General features: G+C 39.4%; 1 long non-coding RNA gene across 1 annotated transcript; it reads right to left on the bottom strand.

Moving 5' to 3' along the window:
- Positions 1–6,019: 6,019 nt before the first annotated feature.
- LOC134475063 (uncharacterized) lies at positions 6,020–11,149 on the bottom strand. The gene is made up of 4 exons (XR_010046025.1): positions 10,653–11,149; positions 9,062–9,308; positions 8,567–8,681; positions 6,020–8,077 (listed from the first exon to the last, which is right to left on the bottom strand). It is a non-coding gene; the product is annotated as an uncharacterized LOC134475063 (long non-coding RNA).
- Positions 11,150–12,841: the final 1,692 nt, after the last annotated feature.

The following is a 12,841-nucleotide window of genomic DNA, read 5'->3' as shown; positions in this document are numbered from 1 at the left end:
TAGAGAACACAAACTCATACCAGACATAGAAGGTCAGGAATTTCATTCCACTATATCACGGTATGTCTGCCTATGTTTCTAACTAACTCAGCTGCCTGTAACTTTAAGAATTGTTTATCAATTCAACTTGGAGTAACTGTAGCAAATAAAATGTTCTTAATGAATATAGGGAAATATATCATTAAATTGAAAAATGTTTATCACAGGTTTTCTAGCTAGCATCAGCCAACATTTTCAATTTTCAAGTATGTGGGAACACAAAAAAATAAAAACAACTCAGAAAATAGCAACCTATAGGGGACAGTACATCATTCACTGTAATTGCCATGTTATTTGCAAATATTTTGTAGACCACAAAAGAAACATTAAGCCTATTAATTAACAAGCATCAGTTTCAATAAATGTGCCCATAGCATTGCATCATTGACAACTGTGATTTTTACTTTGTATGAGGGATTGAACTCATGACCTTGTGCTCTCCAGGCAGCTCCTTGTATCCCTGAGCTCAATCCCCAGCCTCAACAACTTTAGATACTAAATATGACTATTAACAATGTTTAATTTTCCATTGACGCACTTAGTTATAAATTTTGTAATCTTACATTTTCACAAATGAAATTATTTTCTTTCCTTGCAGTTTAAATTACTTTCATTTATAGGTACCAGGGATCAAAGTTACAACCTAGCAATCTCCAGGCAGACATTTTTGCCTGCTGAGCTTAAATCCCTGGCCTTTATTAATGAATATTTTTAAATGTATAAACATCAATTTAGTCATTCAAAAAATATTGTGATTTTAGCAAAGGATGTCCATGAAGACAGAAATTGATATACAATCAGAGAGGAACTGGAACCTCAAAGAGTCAATGCAAAAAACTAAATACAACAATCACGGCTACAGGCACAGCTGAAGAAAGCCAGAACTGAAGTTGAAGATGCAGTGACATGCATCTACATGCTCCTGAAGAGAAAAACAATAGCTTGAAATGTACTACAGTTACCACCACCTCCTCCAGGAAGTCCTGATAGTCATCAATTACCATACTCAATGACCAGAACAACTGGACTATTGTTCCCACAAAATGCCTTGGCTCTTTCCACATAGCTTTTCAGGCTGACTTGTTCCCCTGAGGAATAATAGTTAAGCAGCTATAAGCTTATATGTTGATTGTAGTCTGAGACCCACACTATACCTGCATTGTGACTTTCCCGTACAAATGACTCCTGACAATAGGTCTGTGGCTAAAACACCAAAGACCACTCCTGAAAATTCAGGGCTATTCTTCTCTCTTTTTTTCTAAGAAAATTTTTGAACTTCTTTTGGTTTGTGGCTTCATTTCTCAATGTTGTGAGCCATTAAACTTGGTGCATTTGACATCAAACAGGACAGGATTATATTTCTCTTATTTCAATTTAAATATGAAATGTCTGCTAAAGGCCATGTTCCAAAACCTGGATTTCAAGCTGCTTGTTTGCCTTGAGCTTAACATTTCCATGAGCTTTTAGAAGTCCTCAGTGTAGTGAACTGCAAATTTATTGGAGGAAGGAGGTCACTGTTGTGCTGTAGCACATTAGGTGCCCTTCCTAAAGCTGCGTTTGTCACTGCCTCCTGGATGCCACTACATGTCCTTCCTTCTTCTGCAGCATCATTCAATAATTCCCATTTTGCATAAGTCAGCTTTCACTCAGCTCTATAACTATTTTTTTAAATAGTCTTTCTGTTGCCTTGGTCGTTTTTCTTTTCTTTTCTTTTTTTTTTTTTTTTCATTTTAGGTTTTTGATTTAAAGGCATAGTCTCTCTTTAGAGTTCTGGCCAGCATTGCACTCACTATGTAGGTTAGCCTGTCTGTGAAAACATGGCCATTCTCCTGTTTCAGCCTCTTCATTGCTGGGGAACAGAGGTGGGCATTAATAACACATGGGATTTGTCTTATTTCTCCTCTCCTTTCACTATTATTCTTTCATTTCAGTGGCACTTTCATTTAATACTGGTGTTTGCTTGTGTCAGTAAAGGTTTCTGCAGCTTGAGTTGAGTTTGTGAACAACAATATAAGAAGGCAAGTAAACCAATTGAGAAATGTGGAATTTCATTAGCTGGTCTCAGGACCAGTTGTATACAAAACCCCCACCCCCATTTCAAGATCTAAACAAGAGGCTTTGAACTGGAAACTTACAGATATTTTAAAAGATAGAATCACAAAAAGACCCTGTTGGAAATCATTGAGCTAGAATCTTATAATTTTTGGATGACAATTGTATTCTGCTTCTTTTGTTGAGCAGGTTAATTTTTTTCTTTGGGTACAGCTCATTTTCTTTTCTCCTGGGACTTCTACCTTGAGTGATTTTCCATTTTTCTGGGTGAAAAATGGGCACTAGTTAAATGCACAGCTCAAGATGACATCTAGTATGCCAAGCTACAACACAGCTAAGTTACAAGCCTCGATATTTTCTAGGGTAAAAACACACATATCTGTAATCCCAGCACTCAAGGGCTGAGGCAGGAGTGCTGCTTTGAGGTTTGGGCAATTCTGCACTCCATAAGGGGTTCAAATTTAGCTAATATACATAGAGAAAAACTGTCTCAATAAAACAAAATTAAACTAAACAAATAAAATGAAACAAAACAGCTGAATGGAGAATGATTTCTCCAAACCTTAATTCCATATCTTGCAGATTAATTTTTTGAATATACACCTTTTTTGAGACAGCAAATTTGATGCTCTATTGCAACTCACAGCTAATGAAACAGCGAAATAGCAGCAATGATTCTTATGCTGAGTCACTGCAAGTGTCGCTATGCATTGTCTCTAATGTAGAGCTCATAGAGAGAGCCTGCAGGAACACCATCCCTAAATCACAGAGGCAGACAAATATCTCATCAATCACTCTGATGTACTACCAATGATAACTCTTCAAATCTCAATTAGGGCACTGAGTCTTTTGTTCTAAATATACTTAAGCAGCATTTTGATATTTGAATTTGTTTTCACAGAAGAAAACATAAATAACATCACATATTCCATAAATAGTAACTCAAATGTTCATGGAAAATTGCTGTATGTAAAAAACGTATAAACAATGAAACCAGGTGCAAGCTTCAAATTATAGCTCAGTGTCACCAAGTGATCACTTTCCATTCAGATATAAGAAATATATTTTGGGAGGCTGATGCAGGAGAACTTCCTTGACTTTGGGGCTAGCCTAAGTTACAGAGCTGTCTGAAATATAGAAACCCTGACTGAGACACCCCACAGACAATGTGAAACTTGAAAAGTGACTGCCTAACACACCTTTGGTTTTCTTTAAAAATTATATCCACACAATATAGAAAAATTCCACAATATTCAACATTTTATGAGGAACAAGGTAGATATCATCCATAATATACAGAAAACACTTTGAGAGCTGGGTATTTAGCTAGCAGCATGAAAACCTACCTTGGAAGCTTGAGATCATGAGTTCGATCCTTGGTAAAAAAAAAATTCAAATTTCACCTTCATGACACTGGGTCATAATTTAAGATAATCAAAACTAGATCTCAAGTGAAGAACACAGAATTCATGGGTTGACAGGGACGTGGAATATTGATTGTTACCAGAGCTGGTGTTATTCACCTCAAGGAAGATATCATAATTCAACTTTAACTTCATGCTTACCCGAAGAACTACCTGACTGTCAGTGAAGACCCTCTCTGTTGTATTTCCTGCTATTTGCACACTGTGTCCTGCTGGTCACTTCCACATCCTTTCCATGCTCATCTGATGCACCCTAAGCAGAAAACCCTTAATGCCTAAACTATTGATATCCCTACACAATTTCAATTTAGGGCATCTCTTTACATGAATTAGTAAAGCCCTTTACAGAGCATTTCCATATTTAAACAATGTATATGATCAACCAAGCTATTAAACCAGATCTTAATTCAGAGATGACACCATATTCCTTTCCATTCAGAAGGATATCACATGTATATGTTCATGCAAATGACTCATTTAGGCCTTTTCAGGGAGAATTGACAAGGCAGCCCATTCTGGAATTTGTTCTTAGCAAGCACACTTTACCTGCCCTTGATGACACTTTTATATGTGCTTCATTTTTCTCAAAATTCAAACCTCTATGGCTGTTCTCACAAACATAGTCTATGAGCACATGTGTCACATAAATTATGTTGAGAAATTCTTTGCACTGTTATTTATCATACACAGGAGTGCATCGGGTGGTTGGAAAGCCATCCTCCACTGAAGCACATCACTACACATCTCTGAATTCTCATAATCTTTGCCAACACCTGTCATGAGGTTGGAAATGCAAGAACATACCATAAATTTAGGCAATCCCTATAAATACAAAAAGTACAAGTTTAAGGAGTGCCGTTGTGGATATGAGGCACCGCATTACATACATTTATAAACTTTAGAACATCAAGATTGCTGATCCCTGTAATGAGAACAGAGACCAAGCTCAGTACTGCTGCTCCAGCTACAAAATGCATCAGAGTCAGGGGCTTCCCAAGCTCCTTCCTCTGCTCCCTATGGTGGAGGTGCCAGGGCAGTAGAAAATTTCAAAGATGATACTCCAGTCTGGTGCTATCATAGTTAATTCAAGGTTCTGAGGACACAAAATCATCCTTGCTCCCAGCAGGAGAAAAAAGGGAAAGTGGACAACCCAAGGCCAATGCTAGAAGACCTCAGGAGCTGGAGCTAACTAAATACCTGAATCTACAGACACCAGAACCACTTCTAACCACTTGTAACTGTTTTTTCACAATTCCACCCTATTTCTGGGCTCCCATCCAAAGCCCCACCATTCCATGGCTAGAGGGTCTCCCAGGTTCTTTGTTAATCAGGCCACAGAACATGGAAACCAGTAAATGAGATCCAGTATGTATTCTGCTCCTAGTTTTGTGTTCCAAGAAGGTAAACAATTTCTACACACCGGAAGAGACCCAAGAGACCTCCTCCCACCGCTCACCTGATTGGACATTTCATATAGCCCGCCTCTTCATCACTGATTGACTGCTGCTCTACTATCCTCTTTCTAAGTCAAAAATAAACAGGGAAAGGAACTCCTTCCTGCAAGAGAGGATCCCAAATGATAGACAGTAGTCAGAGACTTCTGAAGCTGGTTGTCTTCAACAGTGTTGATCTCAACTACACAGAGGATTATGTGTACAAAAGTGTCTTACCTCAGGCTTTTCATTTCCAAACCATTTTATTTCAAGTTTAAAAAGAAAAAATAAACTAGAACTAAATTTCAAAACATGTGAATCAGGGGGCAACACTGGTATATACATTGCACACTGTCATCCCCAGATCATTCACCCAGATCACCAGAACCTGTATTCAATTTTCCTAAAAATGCTGTTATGTGGAGCAGAGTTAGTTAATTATGATTAACAATGAGGAAGGGCTAGGTCCTTGGAGGAGTCCATCCAGAAACCCAGATACATTGCAACTATGGAGAAGATGGACAACTCCTGCTATGGGCTAAGCCTCAAGACAGAAGATCAACAAATTCTTCCATATCCTAAGGACAGGTATTCTAAATAGTTCCCTAGCACTCTGAGGAAGTCAGGAGTCACCATTCAAAGAAATGTATCCTTATCCTAAAGACTGACATTCTAAATAGTTCCTATCATCCTGATGAATGAAGGAGTTACCCTCCCAAACCCCTAAGGGAAAACTCACTGCTGACTAAGAATGCCTGCTTTCTATGTGACACCCTTTCCCCTTTGTTCCAATTTAATCAACTTTACCTGAACTATTTATCTTATTGGCTACCATAGCTCTGTCCCATCTTATGCCCATCTGCATTGTGAGTTCCCAGTTTTCCCCACCTTCAACCCATCTCACCACATGATTTTACTCTAAAAGTCTTTGGAAAAGGCAGTCTTTGCCAACCCAGATAGGACACATTTGCTTTCTCTCACACAGCTTTCTTTCTCCAAATATTATATTGTAAGACCGGTGTCGCAAGGAAGACTCCAAGGGCCTCGCTCTCATGTAAAAACAAAGGGGTTTTTATTATTCCATGTACACGGGGTCCTCCAAACAGGTGGAAACAGCGAACCCTGAGTTGGGGCAGGGCTGGTGTTTTTAAGGGGGAAAACTGCAATGTAAGCATTTATTACAGAAGCCAATCATTACAGTTAGTGCGGAGCAGTGGGCATCTTATCTATCTGCTATTGGTCAGTTCATAAGGGGTGACCAGCAGGTCAGAGTTAATTAACTGTCTTTGTTCTGCACAACTTGTCTTTAAGACACCTGGTTTCTGTAGACTTGGGTCTGACATATTTTACAACCCTGATTAGCATAATGGCAGGCTCTATCTCTGAGTTACCTGGCACAGCACATCCCCAGCATATCACAGCCACAGAGGTTGTTTTTATTTCTGCAGGGCTGAGTTAGGACTGAGTCACGAGACCCAGTGCTGTTTCTAGCTGAGAAACAGCATCTTATTTTTAACCTTTAAATTTCTGGTTCTACATTCCCCCTCTTCTGCATAAAACCTCTAATCTTTGAGGTCAATTAAAGCTAAGGGAGTATGTTATTGTCTAAGGACCATTATTTTCATCTGAGAGACTTGGGGGTTAATAAACTGAATTATGTGATTTATAAAGAAACCTGTAGAGCCATCAAACTTGTTGACCGAGTCTGGAAACTGTATTGTTGTTCGCCTAGCTCTGACAATCTCGGGAGTCCCCGGTGTTTTCTCAAATTACTCCCATCCTGCAGACCAACACCATCCCAGAGTGGCACTTCTGCAGCAAAATTTGGAGAAGAAAGTGGGGAAGTCAATCATCCCAGGACAGCTCGCCCTCATTAGTGAGTGTGAAGGGGTCACGAGCTATGAGACGCTGGAACTCAAACTTTACAAAGATCTGACATCTAACTCATTTGATACATACAGAACAAAAGGAAAGCACCATTTGGGGTTTGGGCCACAGTATTACCCGGTAATTTTTTTTGAAGCTAAACAGTTTTCAAACTTTGGGGCAGGCTTATTTTATGACAGATCATCACCAGGTTAGGGGGAGGTCACCAGAAACCCAAATTCTTTATGGCCTAGATAGATAGGTGAGGGGAGAGGGAGGCAATAAGATGCCATACAGAACAGAAAATGGCGGTTATGTGTCAAGGTCAGAGTAAAGGGCCAAACTCACATGCAAATCTCTCTGCACACAAGCAGGTTATTTTAAACAAATGTAAATTAATTGCCATTCTAGTTTTCTTTAACGGAGAATAGAGGCGCCTAGCAGTGATTAACAACCCTTGTTAGCTTGTTTTAGCACAGCTTCTGTAGTTTGTAGAGGGCAACAATGGTTAACATATCAATTAGGTGAGATTCTTGCAATTCTTTACAGAGGAGAGTGTTACTCAACATATCAATTAGGTCACTTAACATATCAGTTAGGGAAAAAGGATAAAAAACATTTAGTAAGTCACTTCACAGGTTCGTTATAATACACATATAACAAAGCTATTTTCTTAGAGTACAACATTTCCCATTGATTGACTCATTAGCATCTGTTTATAACCTTGCATGTGTCTTTAAAATCACAAGCTTTTAAGAACTTTGACATAGTTTATCAACTTGTTTACAACATAAGGCCCAATAGGAGGATTGACAAAGGTCTTGCAGCTTTCATTAAAGCTGTTAACCAAAAGAAGAAAGAAAACCAACATTTAAATTTGCTCTGTTTTATCATGCAAGTAACAATTTCTAAGTCAGACAAAGGCCTCCTTGGGGTCTCTACAAAGGAGGAGAACACAAAATTATCAGTTATATTAGACAATCTTAAGCTTTAAAGTGTCCTTGGAAGAAATGACAGTTCACTTATCCGCAGGCTGATGGTCTTTTGAAGTTGGGACCTGTCTGCAGTGGGAACATTGAATCCAGGCAGGCTTTCAGCTACTTTGACAGTCCATTGTGGCTTAAGAGATTCAGGGTGAGGTCGCTCTCAAGAGATTTCCAGTGAGGTCCCTTGTCCAGGTGCCTAGGCTCTTTAGCTCACAGTGGGCAGCAGCGAAGTAACCAGTGGATGGAAGTCACAGCTAGCTGAAAAGTCTAGAGGAGACTTAATAAGATGTTGATTAGTTAAATCAGCTAATTTCTAGAAACCTTCTCACATAAAACCTCAAAAGAGGAAATATCTGTAACATAGGGGATGCATCACGCACCCAAAGGGCAGAAGGAAAAGAGACTCACCCAGTTTTCGCCAGTTTTTAAGGCCATTAGTAATTATAGTCTTTAAAATCTGACTTATCTTTTTACCTCTCCTGAACTCTGAGGCTGGTAAGCCCAATCGAGTTTTTTAATTGATCTGTAAAGCTTAGGTTAATTTGAGTTACTAGGCTATATAAGCTAGGCCATTGTCGGACCCCATGGATAAAAAGGGAAACCAAATCAGGGAAACTGCTGTCAGAGCTGACTCAGACTAAGTAGAAAACACTTATATCCTTGAAGTTCAGGCTTTTTATTTTTGTAAAATCTATTTTCCAGTGTTTTTAGGCATAGTCCCACGATAACCAGTGGTTTTTATTTGTTGCAGTACTTTTAGACTTACCAATTGGCACTGAGGGCATCTGAAGCTCACAGACTGGGCTAACTTGATATTAGCCCCCGGGAATCTCACAGAAGTTGAGCTGCCAGATGCTGGTCTTTTTAAGTGCAAATGGGCTCTGACAAAGAAAATATGTGGGATCAGCAGTAATGTCAAGCTTTTCTCAATTCCCACTGATTTTGGGGCTTTCTGGCTGTCTTTTGGAAGGTGGCATTTGCCAAATTATTTTCTCCTATAACAAGATCATCTTCAGCCCAATGGCTTATACAGCAGATAGTAGCCACTCTCCTTGGCATCTAGATGGCAGCCAACATGTCCAAATTTGGGGAGCAATTTTAATCTTTTGACTCCAGACAATAAATGCCATATTTATAAAGACAACTTGAGGCCTCAGTGTGGGCAACGAGTTTAGCCCACTATGTTGCTGTCTCTGGCTCTAAGATTTGTTCCCATAGAACCTAAGATTTTGTGTAACGGCAGCTCCCACGACCCGCTTACCTTGAGAGACATAACTGCTTTCATCAGAGAAGTAGGATGGAACTCTAGACAGTAGCTTATCCACTAGATAAGGTTGATGTTCCATGAGGTGATCAGTGACCTCAGTACAATTGTGGTGAGGCGACGAGGGGTCGTCCTCAGGCAGCGAAGTAGCCGAGTTTGAAGCTGCTGTTTCCAGAAATAGTGCCTGATAATGTATGGCTCAGGAATTAGACATCCATCAGTCTGGTGGGGCCTTGATGAGAGGCTCCAGTGAATAGGAGGAAACAATTAGGTTTAGAATCTTATAAATAAATCTACCAAAACTGATCTAATACTGTCAAATTTTGAACACATTTACTTCTTGTCAAACCTGCTGTTTTCAGTACTATAACCAAGACAAATAAAATTTACATCATCTCGAACTTTCTATAACTTACAATATACCTCCAAGTTTTATCTTCTTTCATATTCTGGCACAGCCAGATATTTTTACCTGAAGACAAACCACTTTCTTTGTCCCTCCTTTTAACTATCACCATTCAATTACCTTTTCTCTCACTTCTCAGACAACATTGAAACTCACAACAAAACCCTTGAAGTCACCTTCTAGTAGTCTAAATCATATTTAATTATTTTATGTCTTTTTACCACATTAAAATGCTGGGTTTTTTTTTAACTATAACCTTTTAACTGGCTCTGTTACAGTATGACCTGGTTTTCACTTGGTAAAGTTGATATGATTCTTTAAAACCATAAATATACACATATATGTGCACATATGTTTACTTTTTAACCACAAAGAAAAATACTCCTTTTAAAAGGCATGCCAAGGTTGCAAGCAATCAGTTGAAGACTTACATATTAAACAAGGCACCACAACATTAAAGACACAAACAAAGGTTGTTTCTTGCACAGTTTGGTGAGCTAAAGGAAATAATTTTTCTTATTATGAACCTTGAATCTAATAAGCCATATGGATCCTGCAACAGAAATGGGCAACAAGCCCCTAAGTTAGTAATAAATTTAAACAGGCAACCAAGGAGGAAAATGGCCAGTACTGTAGGGAGGGCATTTTTCCCTCAGCTGTACCATCACTAATTATGTCCTTCTTAACCTGGAGAGAAAGATTGTGAGCTCGCTCTCAAACCTCGGGCCAATGGTCTAAGGTAAGGGAGAGAGGAGATGAAGTTATCTGTCCCATCTTATCTTGGAGAAAAAGAGAATGAAAACAACGAACAGGGAAGACGCAGACAAACACAAAAAGTTTACCTTTCGGAACACAATTTATAAGCCGGCGTCACGCACACACATACCAAACCACCAGGTGTATACGAACTGGTGGAGTATTCCACCGCGAACGTAGCTGTGTAATGGCTACAATTAACGGCAGGAGCGACCTGCCCAACTCAGCAGGAGCGACCTGCCTATGCGAACCGGTGAGCCACCAATGAACGTTCCTCAGGGGAACCTTGGGGCATCCCCCAAGAGAAACAAACTGCCTTTGAAATCAGAACCAAAGAAAATGAACGGTTCAGGGCAGTAAAAGAAAGGGGAGAAAATAAGTGATCAATCAAAATGAAAGTAAACAAAAACTGGCCGTACTACTTACCCCGGAAAGGTGAGGTTGGGGTCTCCCTTTGCGAGGAGGTCTGATCTTAGTTTGATCTCGCTAGGGCCTCCAAATATAAGACCGGTGTCACAAGGGAGATGCCAAGGGCCTCACTCTCATGTAAGAACAAAGGGGTCTTTATTATTCTGTGCACACGGGGTCCTCCAAACAGGTGGAAATGGAGAACTCTGAGTTGGGGCAGGGCTGGTGTTTTTAAGGGGGAAAAACTGCAATGTAAGCATTTATTACAGAAGCCAATCATTATAGTTAGTGTGGAGTGGTGGGCATCTTATCTATCTGCTATTGGTCAGTTCATAAGGGGTGACCAGCAGGTCAGAGTTAATTAACTGTCTTTGTTCTGCACAACTTATCTTTAAGACACCTGGTTTCTGTAGGCTCGAGTCTGACATATTTTACAACCCTGATTAGTGTAATGGCAGGCTCTATCTCTGAGTTCCCTGGCACAGCACAGCCCGAGCATATCACAGCTGCAGATATTTTCTTTGATCTTCCTGCAGGGCTGAGTTAGGACTGAGTCATGAGGCCCAGTGCTGTTTCTAGCTGAGAAACAGCATCTTGTTTTTAACCTTTAAATTTGTGTTTCTTCAAATCAACTTGGTGCATTTCACCCCAACCAGGGCAGGATTATATTTGTCCTATTTCAATTTGAATATGAAATATCTGCTAAAGGTCATGTTCCAAGACTTTTGTGTGAACCTACTTCTTCACTCTGAGTTTAAGATTTCCATGAGCTTTGGACCTCTTCATTCTAGCAAATTTCATATTCATTGGTGGAAGGATGTCACTGTTGTGCTGTAGCACTATAGGCACCATTTCTAGCTCTGTATTTGTCACTGCTGCACAGATGCCACTACATGGCCAGCTTTCCTCAGCAACATCATTACATAATTGCCAATTCAGGTCAGCTTTCACTCAGCTCTATTGTTTTGTTTTCCTTTAATAGTCTCTCTCCCTTGGTTTTCTACATTTTTCATTATTATTTTTTGTTTTTAAAGATGTAGTCTTACTTTGTAGTTCTGGCTGGCCTTTCACTCTCACTGTGTAGGTTAGATTGTCCTTGAATACATGGCAATTCTCCTGTTTCAGCCTCTTTATTGCTGTGGAAAAGAGGTGGGCATCATAACACGTGATGTTTATCATTTTCTCCCCTACTTTTCACTATTATTCTTTTATTTCAGGGACACTGACATTTAATCCAGATGTTTGCTTGTGTCAGTAAATCTTTCTGCATCTTGAGGTGAGTTTGTGACCAACAGTATAGAAATTCAAGCATCCAAAGGATAAATTTCGAATTTAAATAGCTGAGATCAGAACCACTTGTATACAGACCCCCCTCCCCATTTCAGAATCAAAACAAGTGTCACTGAACTGGAATGTTTAAAAGAGAGAATCAGAAAAGACATCCTGTTTGGAAACAATTTAGCTAGAATCTTAAATGAATTTTTGTTTTTACACCTGTATCCTGCTTCCTTTTTTAGCAGGTTACTTTCTTTCTTTGAGTACAGCTCCTTTTGCTTTTCTCGTGGGACTTATACCCTGAGTGCTTTTTAATTTTCCTGGGTCAAATACAGGGCACTAGATAAATGCAGGGTGCAAGACGGTATCTGTTATGCCAAGCTACAATACAGCTGAGCTACAGTGCCAAGCCTTAATATTTTCTAGAGTAAAAAGCACATAATGTTTGAATATTTCATAATTTGTGATGTTCATCCTTATAATAAAATGTGATCTATAGTCAGGACATGCTAAGCTCACCAGGTCTCTCATTGCTTTCCACTGGTCTTTTCCTCATCATCCTTAAATACAGGACTCTCTCAGTTCTTAATACTAATGCTCACATTTGATTCATATTCCTACCTGTGACATCTCCTGTTTCTGCAGTAGTCTAGACTGGCATCCCCAGCCCATAAGAGATAGAAATTCATCTTGTGATTCCCTACACTCCAATGAGGTTATGTGTTAAATTGGACATTTTTCCTTTAAGAGAATGGCAGTTAATGAATACATGTGTATCTCATGACTGTTTATTGTGTTTCAAATAACAGCATTAATTCTTTCAAGCATTAGGTGCACACCTATAATCCCAGGACTTACGAGGCTGAGTAGGACAATCAGTTTGAATTTACAGGACTAAGAAGTGAGTCCACAGTCAGCCTGAACTGCATAGG

Source organism: Cavia porcellus, unplaced genomic scaffold (genome assembly GCF_034190915.1).
Source record: "Cavia porcellus strain 051 isolate PalLab524CR breed Dunkin Hartley unplaced genomic scaffold, mCavPor4.1 scaffold_53, whole genome shotgun sequence".
NCBI lineage: Eukaryota > Metazoa > Chordata > Mammalia > Rodentia > Caviidae > Cavia > Cavia porcellus.
Note: the sequence above shows the minus strand (reverse complement) of the source record. Positions and strands in the feature narration are given on the sequence as shown.